Below are 1,618 nucleotides of genomic sequence, written 5' to 3' on the forward strand. Positions count from 1 at the left end.
TGTGGCTCAGTGGTTGAGTGTCAACCTATGAACCTAGAGGTCACAGTTCAATTCCTGGTCAGGGCACATGCCCCGGATTGCAGGCCCGATCCCCAGTAGGAGGCATGCAGGAGGCAGCCGATTCATGATTCTCTCTCTCATCATTGTTATTTCTAACTCTCTCTCCCTCTCCTTTCCTCTCTGAAATCAATAATAATAATAATAATAATAACAATAATAAAAGATAGAAGGTGTCCGCATTGGAAAGTAAGAGGCAATATTGTATCTGTTTTCAGACAATGTGAAATTGTCCTAAGAAATCCACTGAAAATTATTAGAAATAATGACTGAGTTCAGCCATTGAACAATTCGAAAGTTAAAAAAATAGCTGAGCCCTAATCAGTTTGGCTCAGTGGATAGAGAGTCAGCCTGCGGACTGAAGGGACCCAGGTTCGATTCCAGTCAAGGGCATGTACCTTGGTTGCGGGCACATCCCCAGTCGGGGGTGTGCGGGAGGCAGCTGATCGATGTTTCTCTCTCATCGATGTTTCTAACTCGTTATCCCTCTCCCTTCCTCTCTGTAAAAAATCAATATATTTTTTAAAAATAGCTGTGGCTAGGCTGCTCAGTGGTTTGCGCGTCAGCCTGTGCCCTGGAGGGTCACTGGTTCGAGTCCCAGTCAAGGGCATGTACCTGGGTTGCAGGTGTGATCCCCGCCCCCAGTTAGGGGTGTGTGAGAGGCAACCAATCCATTGTCTCTCACATTGATGTTCTCTCTTCCTCTTCCCCCTCCCTCCCACTCTCTAACTATCAATGGGAAAAGATATCCTCAGGGGAGGATTAATAATAATCCTATATAATAAAAATGTAATATGCTAATTAGACCAGATGTCCTTCCAGATGAAGCCAGGTCTGCGAGGGCTGAGGCAGAGGTAGCCACCGCAGTGGGTGGGGGCCGAGCCCTTTGCATGAATTTCGTGCATCGGCCTCTAGTAATAACAATAAAGGAATAAAGGAACAAAGGAAATACAGAACTCCCACTCTGAAAACTGTGAAATATTGCTGAAGGAAAGGAAAGAACATTAAATCAGTAAAACCACAGCCCTGTCCCTGGACCAGATCACAGGACGTCCTGTTGCTGAGGGGGCAGATCCCCACCTGGATCCCCAGGTTTAGCGAGTCCCTGAGCCCCTGCCAGGATCCCAGCGGGCTTTGGTCTCAGAAACGGACATGCCGATCCTAAAATTCACGTGGGAATTCGAGGAACTCGGTCAAACTAGTCTTGAAAAAAAGAAGGATTTGCATAACTTTGTTCTGTTTCCCTTCAAAAATAATATGGTTTCGGTTTAAACTGGCAAGAAATGTGTACGTGGTGGGAAAGTAATCGATTCTGGAAGCTCTCGGATTGGCCTTGTTTAGGTTTAAGGTTTGGGGTGCTTCTCTGCAAATCAGGCGATTCGGGGTTCACAATAGAGAGGAACCGGGGCCGCGCGGCTCGGATGGCGTTTGTGTAAGTGTCATCAGGGACAGAGCGCGTCATCAGGGACAGCGTCTCTTTTCCGTGTTCCTGACGGTGGGAGGCGATCGCGGAGGGCTCTCCGGGGAAAGCCGTGCGTGCGGCGGAGCCCTGCTCTGATGA

Source organism: Myotis brandtii, unplaced genomic scaffold (genome assembly GCF_000412655.1).
Source record: "Myotis brandtii unplaced genomic scaffold, ASM41265v1 scaffold736, whole genome shotgun sequence".
Taxonomy (NCBI): domain Eukaryota; kingdom Metazoa; phylum Chordata; class Mammalia; order Chiroptera; family Vespertilionidae; genus Myotis; species Myotis brandtii.